This window comes from Eschrichtius robustus, chromosome 15 (genome assembly GCF_028021215.1).
Source record: "Eschrichtius robustus isolate mEscRob2 chromosome 15, mEscRob2.pri, whole genome shotgun sequence".
In the NCBI taxonomy this organism is placed as follows: domain Eukaryota; kingdom Metazoa; phylum Chordata; class Mammalia; order Artiodactyla; family Eschrichtiidae; genus Eschrichtius; species Eschrichtius robustus.
The window spans coordinates 18,280,853-18,305,379 of NC_090838.1; the positions used below are offsets into that span (position 1 = coordinate 18,280,853).

The 24,527-nt window shown below is 48.4% G+C and overlaps 1 protein-coding gene across 1 annotated transcript in view; it reads left to right on the top strand.

Moving 5' to 3' along the window:
* Positions 1 to 24,527, top strand: part of KLHL29 (kelch like family member 29) — a 310,919-nt gene that overhangs the window by 69,440 nt on the left and 216,952 nt on the right. Inside the window, exon 2 of the mRNA XM_068564309.1 lies at positions 13,580 to 13,687. The gene's annotated coding sequence lies outside the window, so the exon portion shown is untranslated. The remainder of the gene's footprint in view (positions 1 to 13,579; positions 13,688 to 24,527) is intronic.

Below are 24,527 nucleotides of genomic sequence, written 5' to 3' on the forward strand. Positions count from 1 at the left end.
AAGAAGATGTGGTGTATATATATATAATGGAATACTACTCAGCCATTAAAGAGAATGAAATATTGCCATTTGCAACAACATGGATGGACCTAGAGATTTTCATACCTAAGAGTATCATACTGAGTAAAGTAAGTCAGACAGAGAAAGACAAATGTTATGTAGTATCACTTATATGTGGAATCTAAAAATTACTACAAATAAAAAAATGCTATTTACAAAACAGAAACAGATTCATAGACATAGAAAACAAACTGTTACTGTACCAAAGGGGAGGGGGAAGAGGGATAAATTAGGAGTATGGAATTAACAGATATACACTATTATATATAAAACAGATAAGCAACAAAGATTTACTGTAGAGCACAGGGAAGTATATTCAATATCTTGTAATAACCTATAATGAAAAATCTGAAAAAAAAAATATATATATATATATAAAAAACTGAATCACTTTGCTGTACACCTGAAACTAACACAATATTGTAAATCAACTACAGTGCAATTTTTTAAAAGTCATGTTCTTATTTTCAGGTTTTCTTCTCATTTTACTTCTTCCTTTAAGGATTCTGTGATAGAACAGAAAATTCTCTGGGCTTCAGTTTTCCCATCTGCCCAATGAAGGGACTGTTGCACTAAAGAAAGACCTTCTCATGTCCCTAAGTGGGTTTGATTTGTAGATTAAATTTAGCCTTTGCCAGGACAGCAACTGTACGCCTACAGTGCTAAGAAAACTAACTTTACACCCAAATATAAGGCAGCTGCCCACGTTCCCAAATAAAAGGGCTCTGGAAAATTTTTTAACCAATATGTGAATATATGAATATTTTTGGAATACAGTATAAATGAAACAACAATCTGTTTACTTAAAATATGTAATTAATTACTTTAGCTACACATCTTTAAAATTACAAAATATCTAAACTGTCAATTTTTAAATAGTGCTTTTTCCCACTTATATTTCATGAGTCTCTATCCAAACCTGTCAGGTGCAGTTTCAACTCCAGAGTGTGTCTTGTTCCCAGTGTATTTTTTTATCCCTAGAGCAGCTTTCTGAGTCCTCTGACAGTTTTCCAGAGCTTGTGAGCCTCACTTCCATCCACGTTTTCAAGAGACGGCAGAGACAGCACTTTTTGAATCCATGGATTATGTCTTCCTTTAAAATTGTATCCCAAGCCACAGGTCCCAATTCCCATAAATTGAGGCAGTTATGTTTTGTTTTGTTTTTCACTTGCCTTATAGGTGGCTATTCATGATCTCTTGCAGCAATTAACCATTGTTGGGTTTCTTTTTAAAGTGACTTTTAAAAGTCTTGTTTACAATGACATCCAAACACTGAAATAATGAAGTCATAATCCCAAGAGTAATTACTGCATCTGTGTTAACTAAATCAGGTGGGAGAGTGCACTATAAAACGAGACTTTTTATTGATGTAGAATCCATCAAATTGGATATTGGATATATTGAATTTAAGGCAACACCCTTTTTATTGTAGTGTAGTTGATTTACAATGTTGTATTAATTTCTGCTGTACAGCAAAGTGACTGTACATATATATACATTCTTTTTTATATTCTTTTCCATTATGGAACACCCTTTTTTCTGAGGGATAACAGGAGATGCAGGGGAAAGAAGGTCATATATTTGGGCATAGACAAAAAATTATAATTTATCAAATTCTCCTTTAACACCCATCAGCTTATGACATTGCACATAGGAGCGTTTCTTTGCTGGCTGTTCAGTAGTTGATGTCTGTCAACGTAGGCAGACGTGTCTGATGGATCCAGATCACAGAAAATGGTGCTGGGTCTGCTGCCCCACCAAGAACTCTGGCCGCCATCTTTCCCAAACACCAGTACATAACTGCAAGCCCCTTCTGACCACCTTTCTGCCGACCTGTCGCTGGGCTTTTGTGTAGTTTAATGAGCATAGAGTCGTTTGGAAATATGCGCTGTGCTCCACAAAAGGAAATAGTAATATAATCAGAAATCATTATATTCTAGCACTTCAGCACTATTGCTACTATTAATGTCCATTATCACTGTATTACCTGAAATGTGTTTAACAGTCACAGGCACTAATCAAGGTGCCTGTCCTGGAGAATGTGTATTCTATCTGGATCATACTATGTATTGTGCTGTGACTGTTCCACATTTTTTTCAGATAATTGGAACCTGCTACTTCATACTCTGAAAAATAATGTAGTGGGTGAAGCCCTGAGAGGTTCAAAGCCTATGCTTACATCAGGGAAAGAATGCAATTTCCATGCAGAATGATTATAATATTATTCAATGATTACATGGGGGTGGGGGGGGGTCTGTTTTTGTTAGACTTTTGAAAGTGGCAAATTGAATTCCATCCAAGTAATCAGAGGTTATGAGTTTCCAGCACAGTATGTTTGCACATGTTGGAGGCTCATTTTCCTGGAGTCCTCCCCAGCCCGGTAACCCCTGAGCCTTTGCCGGACTCTAGGGACAGACCTGAAGTGCCTACGAGTTAATTCACTGACAGGAGCTCTCAGCCGATGAGAAATGGGAATTGGCGGCAGATACTCCAGCTTCCTCACGTCTCAGGTGGGACAACAGTGAGACACGTCCCTCTCTGTCCCCCAGAGGCCCCCAGGGACATTGGCCCAGGTGCCCACAGTGGAGAACTGCATATTTAGGGCAATCTCTGTCGGCTTCCTTCACTTACCGGTCTCACCTCCCCACTCACCTGCCTGAGCTTTCTGGCACCACTCTCCAGATAAACCACTTGCCTCAATCCTTGTCTGGGTGGATTCTGCTTCCCAAGAGAGGCACACCTGGCCCCCCAGCTCTCCCTTCCGATTTGGAGAGCACCCAAAGGCCTCTTTGGATCCCTCTGTCCTTTAACCTGGCAGCACACAGAAGTCTTAGAGTTTTAAGGCATCATCATGCTGACAAACGAAAACTCTGAACTTTTTTTTTGGTCAGGAAGGTGATGGGTATAATTTATTTCTCCCTCTTCTCTTAATTGTTTTTACCCCATTCAAGTGAGACAAGATGATTTAATCCGGGTTGTATTTTAAATGCCCATAATCGGTGTCCTCAGGGCATGAATCTGTGTGCTCTTAGAAATTTACGTATAATTTTAATAGATTTGTCAATGGCAACCCTTCCTCATCTAAACAGGCTGCTTGCAGACAGATCACTTAATTTGCTCCCCAATGTTATTTTTCATACGTGGTTGCTCCATGGCTGACAGATAGCAGATGATCCCATTACGAACACATGTGACACAGCATGGAATGTGGGGATGAGCAACCTCAAGGTCCTCTGCTGTGGCAAGCAGTGTGTGTCTCCCTCTCACTCAGAAGGGGAGGGTCCCAGAGACCAAGGCACCTGAACAGGTGCTGAGGCTGCAGTCCCCGGAAGTACGCAGGAGCTGATGAGCGCTACAGCTTACCCGCGCTATCAGAGGTTGTTGATGCCACGCCCATTCCCCAGCCTGGGGATCGCCAGCTGACAGTTCTCACTTCCTGCCTTTCTCTGTGTGGGAGTGCCCAGCCCATTCATGGGGCAGGCTGGAAGTGCTGGGGGGATTGATACCCCAAAGCACTTGTCAGCCAGTGAGAAGTGGGAGGTAATGAATCAATACCCCAGCTTCCTTCCTCATCTCTTGGTGGGACAACTTTAAGGTATGCTCTACCCAGCCTCTCAGAGCATCCCCAGTAGGAATAAGCCCCCAGTTGCCCAAGCGGGAACCCACTGGTTAATGCTTCCTCAACTGACTTTTCCCTGTCTCCTTTCTCACATCCCTACTTCCTCATGGTGCTTCCTTGGGTCTACTCTTTAAAAAAAAACAAAACAAAAAACCCCACTTACATCCAAATCAGTGTTTCAGGGGCCACTTTGGAGGGGAACTCAAACTAAGATGCCTGTCCTCTGAACGTCTTCAGGTTGATCTTTCAGATGCGCTCATCCTCCGGGACCTAGATTAGGGTCTGGCATGGAGCTTCCTGCACCCAGGAGCTCTGCTTCCTCTGACCACCTTCAGCTCCACCAGCAGAGTTAACTTAGCCCTTGCTGTCTACAGCCTTGGGACCTCCCCTGTTTCTGCACGTGGGTGTGTGATGAAGCAGACACCAACTTTGCCAGCGCCTAGCTGACCTGCACGTCTGTCTGAGAGATGATGGTCCTCCAGCCACAGCCTCGGTTTGGAGTGAAGAGCAGAGCTGCCCAGCAGGGTGGAGAATGGGGTAGCCAGACAACACTGTGGGGGAAAAACAAGTACAGAAACCCCTCCTTCCAGAGATTGATGTGAGTGCTATTGGATTGTTTGCGCCATTTCTGTCTGCTGGGGTAATTGCAAGGCAAGTACCTTGTGTTCCAAGGGAAAAATGTTCTCTAGATGTGGTAATCTTTGCCATGCCTGCCTGTGACAGAGAGAACCACATCAAGTTCTAAATTTTCTCAATGGAGTAAGATGTGTGTAATGTGTAATAAAATATAAACAAGCCGTTAAGAAACATCTATGTGTTTCTTTTTATCAACCTTTAGATGCGTTAAAGCCAACCACAATTTTATATGAATTCTAGATGATATGTAGTATTTTTATTTGCTACTTCATTGCTAAATGTTTCATATAAAACTGAAGAGGAAAAAAAGAGAAATACACAGTCCCACGTATAAAAGAAGCAGCAGATGGCTAAATGTGACCGTGGGAGAGAAGCAGTGAATGAGTGGGTTCAGAACAGAGGCTCCCCCACTGGGTATGGGCCCGAGGTGGAGTGGAGGGAAGTTCATGTATGAGGGTACCTGTGTTCATTAGCCATTTGCTTCCACTGTGTTTTAAGTAGCCCATTAGTATTCAGGAGAATCTACAGGTATCTTTGTTATGGCTTTTTTTTTACCTTTTAAATGTACATATAAATGAGTATGTATTATTTATAGATGTCTTTGGATTTAGAAACATCGAGCTTGAAAAGTAATGCAGCAGGGAATATTTGATTTACTGCTCACTGGAAAGGAGAGTGAAGACAGGGGGACTTTCTGCAGGAAGGAAAACTGGGTTGGGGTAAGTTGCTTAACCTTTCTAGGGGACTTTCCTGTAATCTTCAGTTACAGTTAAACTGTAGAGAGATGAGTGGGTGAGAAAGGGCAGCGGCCAGAGAGTTTGGAAGCCAGCTTTGTGGTCCCAGCTCTCCTGCTAATCAGCTGTGTGACCTTGAGCTTGTCACTCACTGGTCTTGCCTTTGGTTTCCTGCCCGTATCTGGACATCAAGCCATGCCAGGCTGTGGCCCAGTGATTTGGTGCATTCGTATTGACTGCTGTGGGCTCTGGCCGGACTCCTCGGGTGCTGGGTTAGTTTGCAGAATTGCCGTGAGGTTGGTGAGCCGTGGTTCCATGTTTTTTCAGATGGAACGTGAAGCTCTGGTGTGATCAAGCCACTTGCCTGCACACTTTGGTAGAGACCAGGAAAACAGAATTAGCTTCTAATTCTATTTTCAGTTCCTAGGCTGTTTCTATATTGGCCAAGAAAAGCAGAGAACTTACAGAAATTCCTGGTAATGACTGCTTTCTGCCTGGGTACGGAGAAACTTGCCTGTCTGTGGTTTATTTTTAAATGGATAACTCATCATATCTGGGTAAAAAAGTAATGTAATCTCCAAAGACTTTTCTTTCACAATTTTTTTTTCTCTCTGAGAAACAGCCTCAGATCTATTCAAATAAAATAGTTTTCTACTGGGTGAGGAAGTAATGCCTCTCAGACCCACTTGGGGCTGGGAAGGGGTTTTCAGCCGCTGGCCCTATGGCTTGGATTCAGAGGAGAGGGGTAGAAGCTGTGAAAACATCTGCCCTCAGGCCTGGAGTTTAGCAGTTGCTGGGGAGGGGGAGGGGAGGGGCTGTTAAAGGCTGAAAGTGTCCTCTTAAAGGAAATTCAGGGAGATTAGCTGCAGGGAGCAGGAAGTGGTAACTGACCAGTGTCGGATAGACCCAGGACAACTACACACACGGTCAGCCCATTGGTCAACTAGCTCCCAAGGAAGATCCCTCCCCATTCATTTGTCCTCTGTGTGCTCACTTCTGTGGAGAGGTGGTGGGAAAGAAGGCCCTCACCTTCCCCATGGCGCTGTAGGTACTTCAGGGATACCTATTCTGTGCTTCAGTTGGCAGGCTATAATAATGTTATAGCCACCAGTTGATATGTGCCATGGGCTATGCCAAGTGCCTTTCTTACACCCAAACATTTAACTCTCAGAACAAACATGGATGTTCAGAAATATCATCCCCATTGTACAGAGGAGGAGACTGAGGCAGGGGGTGGGAGTGGCATGGAGGGTCTGCCATTAAACTTAGAGATTTAGACCCAGGTCTCTAAGATTATCAGTCTTCCATGCTCTTGACCACCACCCAGGCTGAGCCAACCCCTGAACCAGGTGTGTCAGGGACTAAGATGAAAATCCAAGGTGAAGCTCTGATTGTGCCATGGAGCGAGGCTGCAAGGTTCAGACTTGGGAGAAGGGGTTCCCAAACCTCTCTGCAACTCCATGGGGAGACCAAAAACCCACCGAGTCTAAAAGCCCACCTTGTTTTACTCTGTGAAGCCGCATTTTCCCCATCACTTCTCTCTAAAGCTGTCAAGAGGCCAAGGACCAAAGAGGCATGGGATGCCGAGCAACCCTGAGCCCTGGCAGCTGAGGTATCAGCCAGACCTGGCTCGGTCCAGACCCTGGCAGTGAGCAGATGCTGAATCCATGAACTTGTTTGGTAGTTGTCTCTCCTGTCCCCACGGCTGTCTCCCACCCCCTGACACGTACAGCTGTGGGCCCCCTAGAGGACCGATGTGGTAGCTACCTGGGACACAGGTCAAAGGCTCCCCTGAAGAATCGAGGCAAACAGCCCCAGGGTCTGTCACCAGGAAAGGGACAGCCTCAGAGAAGAAATTGGAACAGGGAAGGTGGGAGGGAAGAGGGAAGTCCTAGTCTCTCTGGGCTCTACTTGTGGGTCCAGACTTGAGGTGGGCTCTTTCCTGGCTGTGAATTCCAGTGTGCTCAATGCTAAGATGGGGGCTGCCCCATGGAGCCAGGATGGAACCTCCTGGAGAACAGCTGGGGCGCCAGCTTATCAGGCCACGTTCTACTTCCTCTTTCCACTGCTCTCACCCCTCCTGGCGTATTGTTCTGTTTTATTCCCCAAGACTCTAGATAAGTCTTATCCAGATGTTATAGCCTGGCCCCAGGAGTGCAGGGAGAACCAAGGGAAGAGACTTGTTCACATCTGAGTCAGAGTTTTAAGTGGGCAGCATGGTCTTGGGGGTGGAGACTCCACAGTTGCCCCACCCACATGGCCGCCTGGACGGTGCTGGAGAGGAAGGTACCATGGCTCTCAGCACCAGGAAGGAGAGCGACACCCACACCCACTGCAATCCAGCTCTGCAGCCTCAGCAGCTGGCCTTCCTGTCAGTGAATTAGGGATGCCGGCCCCTGTCCTGCCTCTTCTGGGGTCCACGTGGCTGTCTAATGAGGGAAAGAAGATGCAGAAACACTCCAAAGAGCCCATGGCACCAGGCAAATGTGAAGCATCATCATGAAAAGCTTAAATTTACGGGTCTGAAGGAGAAGCAACATCTGGGAAGGAATTATTACAATTTAAAGGGAGGATGCAGGCCTGTTTATAAGAGCGAAATCTGGAAGCAATGTATGATTTTTTTTTTTTTAAACTGGCTTGTATTCCAATCATGCGGCCGTGGTGTGAATGTCCAAATGTTCGAAGCAAAATTGTAGAAAGTGAGTTGAGTCTTGGAGGCGGTTTCCTTCCTTCAGCAGAGCCTTACTGAGCATCTACTACGTGCCAGGTGCTGCACGCCCTGCCCATATCTTCCTGCCGCCATGGGCGAGTGGGTGTAACAGATTTGCTGGAGCCTCTGCCCTTCTCTCCAGCCTGCGGCCCTCAGGAAATGCAAGGTCTTCCCTGCCCATCAGAATCCTACTCCTTAGAATTGAATTTCTCTCGTTGGAAAGAATTTCACGTAATTTTTCTCTTGGGGTGGGGGGTGATGATGAAAACAGTGTGGGGAAACATCGAGTTAACAGTAACGAAGAACCTGGATGAGCTGCGGTCCTGCCGACAGAGGTCTGCGGTAGGGGCTGGGGCCGTCTGGGCTTCTCTGCTGTGAGAGGCTCTGCTCAGGGTCAGGGGGTCACTTGGGAACCTGACCACCTCCGGGGCGTCTGGGAGCTGCCGAGAGGTGGGCAATGGTGGTGGGGAGGACAGCCAGTCGTGTTGTAGGGTTAGTTTGGGCTCACCAGGACCTGACTGGAATGCGGACGTCCACCGACACCTGTGCTTTTATTCAGCCCAGGGTGGTGACTGCAGAGAAAACACAGAACAGCTCTAAGCTCCTCGCTGATTGGGATCCCAGGAATGAGGGGGCCGAAATCCAGAACAGAGACGTGGGATGGAGGCACAAATCCAGAGCTCCACTTCCAGCTCCCTCCCACTTTCACTTGCTATGTGACTTTAGGTAATTCTCATTGTCCATGAGCCTCAGTTTCCTCATCTATAAAATGGGAATAATAATTGTAAAGTATTCACAAGCTTGTTAGAAAGGGTAAATGAGAAACTGTGAACGACTAGGCTTTGTCAACGTCAAACGTTATGAAAATATTATTATTATTCCCTCAATCAGGAGTCATGGCCTCTGAAGATCCTATCTTTCTTTGAAGAACACGTGCCCGTAGAAAAGGCTTGCCAGGTGGTTCATCCCTATCGTGGAGAATATGTAATGGATCTCATCAGTGGCCATTCTGGCTCCTTAATGGAAAGAAGAAGCCTGAGCATTGTGCTGGGTGGGCTCTCGTAACCGGCTGTGCTCCATCTTTGCATCTTAATTCTCCCCTTTTAAAAGCAGTGCCTTCCGGACCCCTTGGTCCATGAACTGTCAAGAACCTGATGGATAAACACTCAGAGAGAGTGTTTATTTTGGGGTTGGCAACATGCCTACAAGCTTTGGTGAACCCATGGTTGATATTATTAATGGATGGCCTGGTTTTCTCTCTTCTTAAAAGGAGAATGTGAATGAGAGTTCCCCTTGCAGGATACATTCACAGCAGACATCCAAGCCTGTGCCAGGGGTGCCAGAGGGTTCTGCACCTGGGCTGACAGGAGGGTGGGTGTGGGAGCTGGTTTTCTCACTATAGTTTACAGCCTCCAGTTCCTTTGCTTTTTTTCTTCCTTCCAAGGAAGGAAGAATCCTTGTTTCCTAGTTGGCTGAGGGGTAGTGAGCTACCCGGGCGCTGGAGTCATAATTGGGTAGCATGGTCAAGACCCAGGCAGGGCTGCCCTCTGATCCTGCATCAAACGGGAGACTCCCTAATTGGTTTTTCCTCTCTTAAGGCAGTTTCTCTCCAAAAAATTGGTATCTTTTATAGGGAAGTAAAAAAAAATCCTGGGGCCCTTGTTTATTATTCTCTTGGCTATCAATTTGGTTCATGTCAGGAACCATCTTTATTTGTAGATTTAGAGTTAGAATGGGTCTCAAAAATTTCTTTGAGTTTAATTCTGAGGATCTCCCAGCATTTAGGCAGTTAATGTAACCCAAACAGCCTATTCATGGGTCCTGGTTTCATATGGGCCTTTATGCTCTGTCAAATTCAATTAGCATCTCTTAAGGGCCTTGAGAAGGTGAAGGACTTAAGACCAATTTCACAGGCATTTACTTATTACCTACCGCACTTTTTAAACTAAAGTAGAAAAGGTCCCTCATCCTTTGGCTTTTTAAATTTTATTTTCCTTAAGCCTGGAAGCTGCCCTTTGATGATGAGATTAGTGGAAGAGAAAGGGTCAGTTTGACCAGAGGTGTCAAAGGTCAGCTCCAGAGGTAGTACCTTCATCTCCCCTGGGGATGGAAAACCACACCTACCTCCCTGTGATTTCCCGGGTTCTTTCCTGAGATTCATTTCCCCAGGCCATGATCTTTGGAAACTTAAGGTTTTACAGTGTTATCATGGGAATGAACTTATTACTAGAAATCAGTTTCTAGTCATTTATTTTAAAATCACTTTAAATACCATGCATCTCATTAGGGTAGAATGTGTTTAGGTTGATGGATGTAGCTTATAGGCCTCCTAAGAAGAAAAGGTACTGAAGGAAGGGTCTATATACACCCCCATGTGATGGGTGTTATGGGCCAGAGATTCAAATATTAAGATAACGTCTGTTCTCAGGATGTTCCCGATTTGAATACAAGGAGTAGAGGTTGGGTGGGAGAAAGAAGAGCAAGAAGAGGAAAGAGATGAAATTACTGAGACATAAACTAATACCAAATATGAGCTGAGAACAGCTAGAAACCCCTCAAGGGAGGAGCATCTGGTTGAGGTGGGCAGAGATGTCGTGAAGGGGGTGTGACTTGCCCTGGGACTGTGAGTGGATGATGGCAGTAGTGAGGTGCTCATGCTGATGCTTTTGCTGAGGATGATAATTATGTACCAGTTTCTCTGATACATTAATAATGGGAAACAAGAGTTAATAGAAATTAAATAATTTAGCCGGTGTCACAAAACTAAGGGCCATGTTAGAATTCTAATTCGGATGTCTGATTCCAAAGTCCTGCTTCTAACCATCTCTGAGAATGTATTCATTAGGGTCTTGACAGGAAACAGACACATTCAAATGTGTAATTTGAAGAGAGTTAAATGAAAGGACTATTCACAAAGGTGTAGACACAGTAGGATAAGACCACAACAGGGCAATACCCCAGGGCTCATAATCAGGGCAAGGGGAGGGAGCTGTTACTGGAAGGCAGAGAGAGGCCTGTGTGGAGCCCAAGACCAACCAGAGCCACGACCTTCAGTAGAGAGTCACAGCCATCCCATGAAGACAAGCAAGGAGGCAGGAAATTGGGAATAAACACCCAGCCCCACCCCAATCCCTTGTCTCCTGCTGGTGTCTGCACTGGCTGAACGTAACTGGAAGTTGCAGGGTCTCAGAGCTGGAGGGACACCCTCTCTGCCGACCGGGTGAGCCTCCCAGGACACAGAACCGGATGGAAAGCCGACCTGGAGGAGCGAACAGAAGATACCCAGCACAGCCTGTGATGTCTCACACGTCAGCTCACGTTAGGATCTTTTCATAAGCACGTTAGGGAACAGTCCCAGAGAACTCAGCTGTGCATGTGGTTTATTTTTGTTCGGAACTTTGTTCCGGTTATCTCCTCTAGAAGTGGCCTCTGGGGACCACAAAGGAGGAAGGACGAGGCCATTGTCATCAGAACAGTTTAGACAGCACTGGTGGCTCGCCCCCCTGCACTACCCAGCCCCCTCCTGTCTGGACTGTGCTGTATTCGTCTGGCACAACCCGGAGAGTCGAGCCATCTGGGTTGCAGAAAAGGGAAGTGGATTAACCTGACATTGGCAACCAAGAGGTTTGTCTCAAGAGAGGGAGAGCTCTTTCTAAGGCTTGCTGGCCAGGGTCTTGGGCTCTCAATTAGTTAGTAGCCTTTACAGTGGGCTGCAAGGCCCCACGCTAACTGAATTCTCACCTCTCCAGCTTAATGTCCTATAGTCTCCCATGTTCAGCCACAGCGGCGGATCCAGGAACACAACAGTCACGCCCCCCCCCGGGGCATTTGCACTGGCTCTTCCCTCTGCCCTGAATGCTCTCCCCGGACACCTGCACAGCCCAGGCCCGTATCATCTTCCAGCGTGCTCGAATGCCATCCTCTCGTGAGGCTTATTACCCCGACCACCCTCTCTAAACTGCACCACAATCTCCCACAGTCATCTTCTGCTCTACTTCTCTAATACGTTGTCCTGACAACCTTCTAATATATTGTACAATTTGTACTTATCTCTTTTTTTTTATAGTAATCTTTTATTTATTTATTTATTTTTATATTTATTTTTGGCTGTGTTGGGTCTTCGTTTCTGTGCAAGGGCTTTCTCTAGTTGCAGCAAGCGGGGGCCACTCTTCATCGCGGTGCGCGGGCCTCTTCTTCACTATCGCGGCTTCTCTTGTTGCGGAGCACAGGCTCCAGACGCGCAGGCTCAGTAATTGTGGCTCACGGGCCCAGTTGCTCCGCGGCATGTGGGATCTTCCCAGACCAGGGCTCGAACCCGTGTCCCCTGCATTAGCAGGCAGACTCTCAACCACTGCGCCACCAGGGAAGCCCCTGTACTTATTTCTTAAGGTTATTGTTTGTTCTGTGTTTCCATCCACTAGAAGATGAGCTCTGTGAGGGCAGGAATTTTTTTTCCTGTTTTGTTCACTTGTATTCCCAGTGCCTAGACACTGCCTGACACATAACGGGGATGCCCTTAATATGTATTGAGTGAATGAACGAATGGGTAATTAAATGAATGAGATCCTCAAGAATCTAAAAACGGACTGACCACTGTCCGCTAGACCTCTCTCTTCACCGACACATATCTGCCGAGGCTCTTTCCCAGAAATACATCGATCGTTTATTATCACCAGTACTGTCAGTATTTTGTGGCCAAAGAGATCAATTTAACTGTCTGCTTCACATAAGCTTGGTAGAGGAAATGTACTGACGACTTTGATTCTGTGTCAAAATTAAATGGTGACCTTGGCTTACTTTGCTTCCTCACTGAGGTTATTTCTTAATCGTAAAGGGAACACGCTATCCTTGGGAAAAATAATATTTTTGCCACCTTCAGCTTTAAAATGGCTATTTGATATGGCCCGCGTGTGTCTGTCAGCAGCAGCTGAAAAAGCTTGAGTTGAGAGGCTCCGAGAAGGACCCGTTGCATCATCGGAGAGAAGCTTGTCATAAGGTGGAATTAGTTTACAATAACTTATTTACCTGTCCACAAGCTTCATATCACATTAAAGCTTTCTCCCTGCTATCCGGGACTCTGGAGTGCTAAGAGGAAAAGGGAAAATCAATTGGTAATGATATATTCAGTTTAGAAAAAGATATCGATTCCCAGGTAATGACAGTCATGCGTTTTTTGCAGTGGAGGATGCCATTTCCTGTCGTGAAGATGGCTTTCACATATATTATATTTGAAAGAGGGAACTAGGGATAGCCCTGCCTCCGCATAATCGATAGCCTCTCTCTACGAGGTAGTAAATCCATATATTTTTTTGAAAACCTTCTCTGCAGGGAACCCATCCTTTGCCTCCTCAAGGTTTTCTTGTCCACTGTCTAAAAGTAATGATGCACTTTTGTAGTTCCAGAGTTTGTGTCCTGTGCTCTTTTCAGCATTAAAGAAGACTTACATTTCGTATTTTTCCCCATCTCTGGAATTTCTTGGTTTGGATTAGATGGAAGGAAATGCCATTATTCTCTCTCTTATTGAGTGTTAATGGGTCTACCATGGGGATTAGGGCTTTCTGTGTTTGGGGGATGGAGGGGTGAGATCTAGTGTCTGCCCCTTGGGGTCCTCTGCTGCCCACTCGGATCCCCTTATCTTGGTGTGCCGGGGCAGAGTTTGGGCATGGCCTGTGTGAGATCATCCACACCGGGAAATCCAAGATAGGGACAAGTTTCCACTTAAGGTGGGGACCATCTAAGATGCTGGAATTCCAAAGAGATCTTTTTGCAAAAGATGATACCTTTTCCTTACCCCACCCCCACTCTTCTGTCTCTTTTTAGACGGCCTGGCCTCCTGGTGATGCTCACACTGTGCTAAGTGTTGGTGGCCATCGAGGATTTTGCATCCTGGGGACGAATCCTGAGCTTGCCAGAGACGGACGGTGCAAGGTAGGTCAGCTCACCTGGAAATCAGAAAGGCATCTTCTCTACCACTGATTTCCTCGGGGAAGTAAGGTAAATGTAGCTGGTCCTCTCACCCTTTTGGTCAGTGAGATTTTTACCATAGACATGGGATTAACTGGTAACCAGAGCCAAGCTAAGCCACCTGGGCCCCACCCTTCTGGAGTCAACACACGAGCATGGCTGTCACTCTTATTCAGTCACCTGGGGCTCTGGTCCTCCAGGAGGTTGGATCTGGGGGTGGCCAGCAGCTAGGTGACTACTTAGCTCCTTAAAAACTGCAATTCTTCTTTTGTAATTTAACTTTTCTTGTTATTAAAATAGTATTATTAAATATCATTAAAATATTATTGATATTATTAATATTAAAACAAACAATAATATATTATTTGTTCATTGTAAAAATATTTTAAAAGATAGCACTTAAAATTATATAAATTACTTATAATTATAATCCCGAGAAATGACCATTTTAGTGTCCTTTTCCAGGCTATTTTCCTAAGCATATACATAAAGTGTACATGCACACATGCACAACACACATGAGGTCACACTGTATGTACTACTTGGTAATCCATTATTTTGACTTCACAATATGTTGCAGGTACCTTTTTATGTCAGTAAATACAATTCTATAGCATTTTTAAAGGCTTCATATTGTATGGTTATAATAAGCCACACAGTTTACTTAACCAGTGCCTTAATAATGGAGATCTAGTGTATTTTTAATATTTCACTCTTACAAATAATACTATAACAAGCATTTCTGTATATATGTCTTTGCATAGTCATTTGATTATTTCCTTGGATTAAATTTATAGAGGTTAGCCTTAAAATTTTGATTCAGGAATCTGCAACCTAGACGAGGAAGACCAGGCAGCCAGCAGAGTTGGGGGGAACATGGCCTAACCTTGTGAGGGCAGAGTCTGATGAAACAAATCAGCGAGCTGGGCCTGGAATGAAGGTGGGAGTTGGAGGTGTAGGCACCAGGATTCAGGACACTTGAGGCTGAGCTGGCCTAGGCTAGCATGTCTTGATGGCACTTGAGCCTTTAGAAGTCCATGGGCCAAAGCCACCTCTGCATCACTCCTAGGGCTGGTGCTGGGCGAGCTCAGGTGCTGCGTTCTCAGCAGGACCATGCCCTGGTGCCCTCTGACCAGGAGCCTCAGGAGCTCTGCCTGGGACCAGCCTGTAGCCTGGACTCCAGCTTCCTTCCACAGCAGGGGTCTCAGCAGCTGACCAACAAGGTTCCTGCCATGTCCTGATTGTCTGCTGGTCAGAGAGCTTTCTCTTTGGACTCAGAGACAGTGGAGTTGGGGATGCGCTGCACCCCCAGAGCCCTCGCACAAAGAGAAGGGATCCTGAGTTGCAGGCAGACATGGTTGTCAGCAGGAAGCAGGAGGAGGCTCCAGGCTGGGCCTGAATCAGCTACCGAAATAGAAGAAACATCCGCGTGCATCCAGCCTGCTGCCACCCAGCAGTCCAGTAGGGGCGGCCAGTGGGGACAGATGGGCTCCTGACCTTGAGAGTTGTTAGGCTGTTGGCACACTCCTAAGGACATCACTGACTGGCTGGACAGCTGGCTACTCATCCTGGACACTAGGGAATGCTTTGCTTCTGTGACTGTCGGGCCAGAGGAGGGGAGTTGGAAAACTAGACAGTGAAGCTTGGATTTGGTGACCGTGGCATTCTCAGCTCTTGGAGGGGGCAAAGGTGGAGTTCAGTGTCTGAGAAAAGATTCAGGAGATGCTCTTCACAGAAGTCAGCTTTCCAAGAATATGCCTTCAAGTTTTAGAGTGTGAGTGTGAGTGTGGCTGCGGTGAAGGGGGTAGAGAGACCCAGGGCAATGGGTTTAATGGCCTTTATTTTGGGGTCTTCTATTCCCTGCCTCTGATGCAGGGTGACACATGGCTCTTGTTCATCCCAACCTTTGAGAAGCATGTATTTTAGGATCGGGAGGGACTTGAAGGTTATCTCACCAGGCATATCTGATAGGATACACCCCTTGTGGGCCTTAAATCTCAACCTTTGAGAAGCATGTATTTTAGGATCGGGAGGGACTTGAAGGTTATCTCCCCAGGCATATCTGAGAGGATACACCCCTTGTGGGCCTTAAATCTCCGTGCCCACCAGACTGGTCTTCTCGCTGTGAGCTCATGGCGGTCTTCCCTACCTCCTGGCCAGTCCCTGGAGGATAATCATTGATTCTCTCTGTGCTCCCTTCCACCACCCCATCCAGCGCCTGCCGAGGCTTTCAATAAATACTCACCGCACACCCACCCACAGCCTTTCCTGGGAGCACCACCATAGCATATGGCCTGGAGCTGGGTTATATGTTTCCCTCACGTGCAGGACTCCCACAGATCCCCAAGAAGATAGGAAGCTTCCACGGCCTGCTTTGACCCCTGGTGACCAGTGGAAGAACTACCACTTTCCTGTGGAAATTGGGCCAGGTCACTGGGCTCCATTTATCCTGCTACAAAGTGGGCTCTGCTCAGATGCAGAGCATGGAGGGCTGCTCTCTGCTTGTCCGTGGCTTGATGAGCATCCTCTGTGTAACCAAGAGCATGGTACCAGCCAGCAGGAGGGAAATCTGATGCCAGCACTGCAGTGTGCGACCGTGGCCAGGGTGGGGCTGAAGAGTTGAGGGGTAAAGCCGAGGACCTGATTCGTGCAGAACTGAAGACTGAGCCAAGAATGGCATTAACAGACACCTAGGCTCAGAGGTGATGCAGGGCCAGTGCCCATCCCCATCGGTGCTGGGGATGCCCCTGTGTGGCATCCCCAGCCTTCATCCTGGGACCGTCTCAGTGCTGCCTATCCAGGCCCCTAGTCCCCCTGGGTGCCCTGCATGCTGGGAGGACATTACAGATGTCTCCAGAACTAATGGGACCTGGAGCTGTGCCATTAGAGGACACCTTGTGCTGTGCCCTGGACTTTTGCACTCACAGCAGCTTTACCCGGCAACGCCATCCCAAAGGTGCCCTTGCTGACCACACACATCCTGTGCCTTGCTGCACTCCCTCAGTCTTCACAGCCTCGCTTCATTGGACCCCCTGCCCCTCCTCCCTCTTTCTCTTTCTGATCCCCCTTTGGCTTCCACCCTGAGGATGGACCTGTGGGCTGGCACTTTAGTGCTGCTTTCGCCAGCACATCCAAGCTGTCACCCACTTGTCCTCTGTTCTTGCTACCTGTCCTGGCCCGCCCTGGAAACTTCTGCAGCCCCTACCTCCCCTGGGCCTCTGGGCTCTCAGATGCCTGAGGGGGCCGTGTAACCACGCCAAGGGGCTTGGGCACAGATCCTTTAGCAGAGCCTTAGCCAAAGCCTCAGTGCTGCCCAGGCATCCCTCATGCATCACTGGTCCATTCCCTTTCCGGTCCTTGCAACTGTTCCCTGCCTTCCCCATTGTCCTCCAGACCTCCAGCCAGCCCTGTCCTCCTCAGGATCAGCAAAAGACCTCCCTAGTGGTTTCATGTAGACATGGAGCCTCCCACCCTCGGCTTGGGTGGGCTGCATCTCTCTGTCTTTCTGGCCACTCCAGCCCCTCTTCCTCCTTCTGCCTGTAAATGAAGGTGTTTGTGCTACCGGGTTTCCCTCAGCTTTACTGTGTCTCAGCAGCCCCTCTACTCCCTCTGCTTCAGCTGTCCCCAGGGCTTGATTCTCAGGCAGCACCTCTGTCCTAAGGTCCTGACCACTTCTCCATAGTTCTGAGAATCCATCACCCACCAGTCTGATTGCATCTCAGACTTGACCTGGCCAAAAGAAGCCACCTCATTGCTATGAAGCCTTTAGGGATGCCTCAACCCTCACCTCTCCCTAGGCTGTGAACCTCTGTCCCCTTTGTCTTGAGCCTGTCATCCTCTTTCCTGGACCATGAGCTTCTGGAGGACAGGGACCATTCTTTTATCTCCCCATCATGAGATCAGATGATCTTATTCAGTTCAGAGATCACAGGACTGTAGGACAGATGACCTCACAGGCAGTGTGGTAGAAGGGACGCTGGACTGAGAGACAGGCCACTGGGCTCTCATCCCAAATCCACCACTAATGCCAGGCAAGCCCCATACAGCTTTCTGAGCCTCCATCTCCTCTGCTTTAAATGTAGAATAACCCCCCCGCCCCCGACCTTCCTAGCTCCCAGGAGAAGGTAGACAGGTTCAGAGGTAAAATGACATTACCTGGGCCAGCAGTGCTCAGGCCTCAGTGAACATTGCAGTCGCCTGGAGAGATTTAAAAAATACAGATGCCTGGGTTCTTACCCCAGACCTTCTAATTTCATTGTTCTCATGAGGTTGGGCATCTGTGTATCTTAAAGCTTTAACCAATACTCTCAACTCAAAAGTGTTAACAAATTCCTGGATTCTAAGCCCTGAGGATTTGGGATGGAGGTTATGGAGATTTGGCAAAACAAAATTGCTGTATGATATGTAATTTATCTACTCTTTAAGCTATTCTAAAATCTACCCCCTGGATCAAGGCTTCTGAAAGCTGGGTACCATGGCTATGGCACTCTGTCAACCCTGTTCATCTCGCCCCACCCCGAAATGCTTTTACATGAACCCTACAGGCTGTTAGAAGATCTTATTTTCCTATGGAGCATGTAGATATGCTCACATTTAGGATTTTTTTTAAAATTATTTATTTATTTATTTATTTATGGCTGTGTTGGGTCTTTGTTTCTGTGCGAGGGCTTTCTCTAGTTGCGGCAAGTGGCGGCCACTCTTCATCGCGGTGCGCGGGCCTCTCACTATCGCGGCCTCTCTTGTTGTGGAGCACAGGCTCCAGACGCGCAGGCTCAGTAGTTGTGGCTCACGGGCCTAGTTGCTCTGCGGCATGTGGGATCTTCCCAGACCAGGGCTCGAACCCGTGTGCCCTGCATTAGCAGGCAGATTCTCAACCACTGCGCCACCAGGGAAGCCCCACATTTAGGATTTTGTGGCAGTTAATGTCCATCCTGTCACTGTGACTCCTTTGCTGGGACCTGAAATCAGCGCCTCTGATTTCAGCATAGGCATCTTCTCCTGAGCCATCATCACAGTATCTCATATTGGATCATGTCGTAACAGATCAGCTCCTTGTTTGCCTCTTCTAAGTCTAAACAGTGGCTCTCAACCCTGGCTGCATATTAAGATCACCTAGGGAAATTTTTAAAATTCAGATACCCAGGCTACACACCAGATCAGTTAGATCAAAATCTCTACGGCTGGGACCCAGGCATTAGTATTTTTGTGACACTTCCCAGGTAATTCCCAGTAGGAGGCCAAGGTCAGAGGCACCGCCAAGCCTGCAGGCAAATCTGTGACCCACCTGTGACAAACGTTTGAGACTTCCTAGGGGTGGTTTCATGGAGACAGCATGCCCTGCAACACTTGTTTGTCTCCCTCCTGCTTTTCATTTGCATTGTCTTACAGTCTCCTTTTAAGTCACCTTCAATCCTTTCTGAACTCAGTGAGGTGAAAACAAGCAGAACCGAAAGCTTCCTGCTTTTCTCTGGCTGGGCCCTGGGCAGCCAGCTCCCACCCCGTCAGGCCTCCCGGGAGAGAGGGTTGCAGACCCCCTTCCCTACCCATAGGTGCCAGGCCAGAGCCGTCGATTCTGGCGACCCCACAGTGGGGAATTGCAGCCAGTTCTGCCAAGAGCCCTCCAAGGCCCGTGAGAGAGGCTCGGTCAGTTCACAGCGCCTGTGTGCTGACACGGGACTGGGGCAAAGAGGGGACCGATGGGGTGGTCTGTCAGAGCATCACTGTGCCCGGGACGGCGGCTGTGCCACCTTTGTTTGCCCGCCTTGGCCTGTGAGACTCGGCCCCATGCTGAACAACATGCTGAGATCATCAGCCAAAGGTAGGCGATGCCCCAGGGGTGGATCCCCCATTTCTGGAGCTGAGTTGTTGGAAGCAGCATATGCACAGGGAGGGTGCTTCCCCTTGGCTAATGGGGGCGGGGCGCACACAGCAGTTCACTCTAGCTGCAAAACCTTGTTTGGCACCTGGGCTAGAAATAGCTTATCTGCAAACCTCCGAGTTTATTTTTGTGGCCAAGTTTGATTTCCAAGTGACCTGTCTCCTTCCTTACTTTGCACCTGCCCCAGAGACCAGGGCTGATGGGAACAGTTGTGGGTTTGTGCTCTACAGGAGGGCACCTGGCACCGGGGGGGGGGGGGGGGGGGGGGGAGCGTGGGAGTTGACACCCAGCCTGTGCTCTGCAAGCTTTGCTGTGCCTGTGAGGGCTCAGAGGGAGGGGCTCCTCTTTCTAACTTGCACAAAAATGCTGAATAGGCTGGTAGTGGCCCTGCCAGAGTCCTGCTCTGGGAGAGCACCATGCATGCATTTGTCCAGTGACTGTGTAAGGATGCTCCTGAATTTGTGAGCTTCTGGCTCTTATTGATAGTTTCATATATTCACAGGTCACTCAGAACTTTTAGGCTTTTGTCTGCTAATCATAAATTCTCTCTCTCTCTTGCAACATGACAGATAGAGCCAGAAGCATTGGGGCTGTAAGAAGAATACCCAGCACATGGTAAAACTCATTCATTCATTCATTCATTCACTCAAGCACTTACTGGCAACCACATTGTATATTGTTCTAGGTCCGGGATCCAGAGAGGTCAGACAAAAGCCTGTCCTCAAGGAGCTGGCAGTCCAGTGGGGAGACCAGCAAGTAAATACATTTTGACAATAAGATGTGATAAATACAACAATAGGAATTTATACAGTGTGCTATGGAAGAACTCATTCAGTCAACAAATATTTCTTAAGCACCTGCTCTATGCCAGGCTGTATTCCGGGCACTGGGGGTACAGCAGTGACCATATGAGACAAAATCCCTGACCCAGAGCACACATTTGAGGCCATGAGAGTATTCAGCAACTAAACTAGTTTGATCAAAACCACAGGCTTACAAGAAGAGGTAACTTCAAGCTGGAAATGTGTGTGTGTGTCAGTGCACACGCGCACATAGGCAGTGTTTCAGGCAATAGAAACAGCTTGTGCAAAGGCCGGAAGGTATAAAGGGACAGGAGAGCCCAGAGCATAAGTGCTAAGGGAGACCTAAGAGTTGGGGGATGTGGCTGGAAAGGTAATTGGGTCTCGGCTGTGATGGGCATTGAGTGCCATGCTAAGCCTCCAGAAGCCACCCTCTCAGATAATGGAAACAGAGCTGAAGGCTCACAGAGCACTGGCCAGAGAGCACTCTCACAGCCAAGCTCCCCGTGCACTCCCTGAGCCCCGGAGACTCTTTGGCAGCCTCATGCTCAGGGCAGCCACTGCCCCAACCTCACTTTGTTAGAACGTCCAAGACTAAGACCATAGGACTTACTTTACCTCTTCCCATGACCCAGTGCTTTCAGTTTGCAAAGTGTTTTCACATAACTTCATCTACTTGGTCATAAGGGAGACCCTAGGAGGTAGATAGAGAGGGATTATTGTTGCCATTGATTATACTGAGCAAAACAAGCTGAGGCCCAGAGAGGGCCAGTGTCTTGCCCAAGGTCACACAGCCAATCAAAGCAGGGTGGGAACTAGAGTCCTTGTCTCCTGGTTCCTAATCCAGAGCCCCTCCTGCCTCCACATCAACTGCTACTCCTTAGACTGAAGCCTAAGACCTCTGAGCGAGTGTCAGTCTGCGCCTGCCTGTCTTCCACAAACATTAGTTGAGCACCTACTATGTGTCAAGCCCAGCATTGAATGACCATCCTCTGGGCCTCAGTGTAGTCCCACCCCCACCCAGGAAAAAAACTGGAAGAATCACATCTTCCTTCCTTCCTCCCACCCACAGTGACCCAAGAGGCCCAAAGACCACAGTCAGCCAGGCCCAGGCATCACCCACCTATACCAAGTTGAACAGCGAATGGAATTACCATTGCAGGCTGGAGACCACTCACTCACTGCATCCTCTCATCCAGGCCACTCGGAGGCACATTCATTACAGCTGCCTGTGCATGTTCTCACTCTCACTTGTAAGGGAGCTGGATGCTAAAAGGATGGGGGAGACTTAATTCTCATTCACAGAGCTAGAGCTTCCCTGTGTAAGACAGATGCAGCCTAGCAACCCTCACGGGCCCTTCTTTTGATTTATAGCAACTCATTTAGATAAAAGCATCTGGTTTGTGAGGTAGCAACAACAACAAAAAATCATTAAAAGCATATTTCTGCTTTTACAAAGTAACCTAGTAACAGCATAGGAGGTAACAATTAACCTATCCCCCCTCCTCCAGGTACACAAGCAGGTGCCGAAAGTGGGAAATGAAAGTCGGGACACGGAGAGGCTCTATCCAGGGTCCCTTCTCAGATCAGTGCCATGCTCACGGATGTGCACAAGGCAGCCCCCAGCAGCCAGCCAGAGAGCCTCGCCCTCCCACTAGCACGTACAGGAGGCATCCTGCTTCTCCAACCCAGAATAAACAGTACGATTACTTATTTAGCACCAGTTCAGGGCTTTCTAAAATGCAATCAGAGTGCTCTGCATCTTGCACAGGTGAGCACAGAGCTGCACTAGTGGCTCTGTGAATCGGATAAAGTAAATCTGACCCCATACCAGCTAGCCAAACTCACCTCCCCTGACCTCCACCCCGGCACCCATGCATGCCCCACGCACTCACACATGGCCTCTGCTCCCCTCCAGACGGACCCTGTGCTCCTAACTGACCCTGCTTGTGTGCATCGCACCTCTGAGCACCTGTCCTGCTAAGCCTGCATCTCCCAGGAGTGCCTCTCCCATCCCTACCCATCTCCTGGCAAAGTGCTCCCAGGCCACCCACGCTGGGAATTTTCTCTCTTCTCCTCTGATTTCCTGATGCTATTACTCTCCCCGGCACCCATTTGGTTCTTTTGGGGTCAAGTGCAGTCCTTTCACTGTCTAGTGTGCTCAAGGCTCATCCCCGGACCACTGTGAGCTCAGAGCTGAGCACATACAACACTGTAAAGGAACCGATCATAGGAGGTCAACTCACACAGCTTTCTCGCGGTGCTCCTGGGTCCCTCAGCCCCTCTGCTTCCCTTCTGTCACAGAACCCTCTCACCTGGCAGCTGGGTGTTTTCTTGTCTGCCTTGGGAGACAGCTGGGAGTCCCCTGAGGGCAGGGACAGTGTCTTGGTCACTGGGTCCCTCCCCACAGCCTGACACAAAGAAGGCTCTGGAACAGTTATGGAATGAGTGAGTGGCATGTGTGCCTCACTCAGAAGCATCTCATTTAACCTGTCTCACCTGCGGGTACTCAGGGTCCTGCCACGCCCATGAGAGCAGCTCACAGCTGCCCACCTCAGGGCAGTGAGGGCAATGCACTGACCCAGCCCTTCCAAGGCCATGGCCCCTGGGGCACCAGCACCCCAGGCCAGAGCTCTCCTTTCTGCTGTTCCAAGCGCAGTCCCCAGTCCAAGAGGAAGACAGGCTCCCAGACCCTGCTGGAACCCAGGGTCTCAGTATGCTCAATTTAACATTTAAAACACTTTTGGAAAAGAGGTCCCATATTCAAAGGGACCTCACAGCATTCATTCATTCGTTCATTCATTCATTTGGGGAACATTCGTAGTAAGCAGTGTAGTGTAGTGGTCAAGGGCACAGATGATGGAACAAGACTGCCTGGGTCCTAATCCCAACCCTGCCCACACCAGCTGTGTGACTTCCGACACGTTATTGAACCTCCTCGTGCCTCAGTTTCTTCACCTGCAAAATAGAGATTATAAATATACCTACCTCATGGGGTGGTTGAAAGGATTAAATAGTTCATATACTACAACACCTAGAATAGTGCATGAGACATAGCTTAATACAAGGGTTTGCTGTCGTTATCCTAAGGGCTGGGACCCCAGCCGACTCATGGACTTAATTCATACTTTCTTCAGGACCAAATGCCCACCCCCTACCTCCGCCCCCATGCCGGTCACCCTGTGGCCTTTGCTTGCTGAATACATCCAGTCAGCAGGGGACCTCTGTTCCCAGGGAGGTGGCCCTCCTCAGACCACAGGGATCCCAAACAGCCGCTCGGCTGCAAACTGATTCTCCACGGACAACGGCAGAGGGTCCTGGGGCCCCTCCTCATCGCTTCTGGTCGGGGATCTCCCAGCACCCATCACAGAGGACTTGAACTCCTGCTCAGCCCACAGCTGCCCCAGCAGCCTAAACCCGAACAGCGGACAAATGACCCTCAGAGCACTGGGGCCTGCCCCATCGAGGGCTGCCACTGGCTGGCTTTGGGACCGGGAAGCATGTCCCTGCTCCTCTCTGGATCTCAGTTTCTTTGTCTGTGTCATGAGGGGGTTGGGTTCATGATTGATCCCCAGGGGCCAGTCAGGCAGTGTCCCTAGGAGTGACACTCTGGATGTGGCCACATGGGGGTTTCGGGGACTCCACAATTAGCACTGTGGCTTCAGAAGGTACGTCAGCTTGTCCTTGGGGCATCTGTCATTAACAATTATGAGGTCCTCATCTGGTAAATAATTCATAACCCCAGAGATGGGATAAGCCGCCAATAAACAATAATCCATTTAGAACGAGGCTTGGCAGGGGCACGTGCAGCCTTGGTGACGCAGCTCCCTCCCCGCCTCCGGTGTCCTGCTGATGAGCCGGACTCAGGCCTGGCCTTTCTGAAGCCCTCCCTCCCCACCCCCTCCCCTGGCTCAGCAGGGTTTAGTCTCTGGAATAACAAGGACGAGTATTCAGTGCTGACCAAGGGCCAAGGGCTATGCTGAGCAGTTTCCATGTACTTTCTTCTGGAATCCTCCCAACAACCCTATGGATGGACATGGGTACTATTATTGTCCCCTTTTACAGAGAAGTAAACTGAGGTTCCCAGAGGCTAAATAACTTACCCAGGGTCAGAGCACGAGCGGTC